The sequence below is a fragment of the Dipodomys spectabilis genome, unplaced genomic scaffold (genome assembly GCF_019054845.1).
Source record: "Dipodomys spectabilis isolate Male_0828 unplaced genomic scaffold, ASM1905484v1 ptg000121l, whole genome shotgun sequence".
NCBI classification, from domain to species: domain Eukaryota; kingdom Metazoa; phylum Chordata; class Mammalia; order Rodentia; family Heteromyidae; genus Dipodomys; species Dipodomys spectabilis.
Window position 1 is genome coordinate 8,045,050 of NW_024870798.1, and position 716 is coordinate 8,045,765.

A 716-nucleotide genomic window follows, 5' to 3' on the forward strand; every position below is an offset into this window, starting at 1 on the left:
TTTTAAAATATACTATATTCTATGTTTGCAAAATGTTCATAATTTATTTTATTTTCTCCTAGATATTCTTTGAATTCTACATTATTTTATAACATATAGGTTCACTAATGTGTCTTTTCCAATTGCATTCCATATAGAAACAGTTTGCTTCCTTTTTTTTCTAGGACTTAATATTATTTTTCTTTGTGATAAAATGACAATGTTGTCTAATTTGAAAAGATTTGTAAAGTTTATGCTATGTAAACGCCTTTGTGAGGTGAAGATTTAATACACTGATGTCAAACTAAATTTAATTCTATGAATTACGTGTATTGTTACACTTGTAATTTTGTAATCAACTTTTTAATAACTGTTTTTCATTTCTTGCATCTGAAGGATGAATAATATGGAATACTTCTCACATTTTCATATTATCCTTGTGCAAGTGCCATGTTAATCTCTGTATTGTAATTTGAGTATACATGCTGCTGAAGCATGTAGTATCCTCTAAATTTAAGTAGTTAATGATGCAATCATTATACAGGCTTATATCTATGGGTGCCTACTTGTAACAAGGAAACCTTATTGTTCCTAACAATGCTATCGATCTTATTTCCCTAAAATTCTGTGAATAGTGGAAAAATTATATTGATCAGTCGATTGCTCACATTTGCAAATTTTTTTGTCAATGACTATCTTAATTCTTTTTATTTGGAATTTGATCATACTCTCAATTA

At 27.4% G+C, this 716-nt stretch overlaps 1 pseudogene; it reads right to left on the reverse strand.

The window, feature by feature from the left end:
• Positions 1 to 379: 379 nt before the first annotated feature.
• On the reverse strand, positions 380 to 476 carry LOC122115608 (annotated as a pseudogene).
• Positions 477 to 716: the final 240 nt, after the last annotated feature.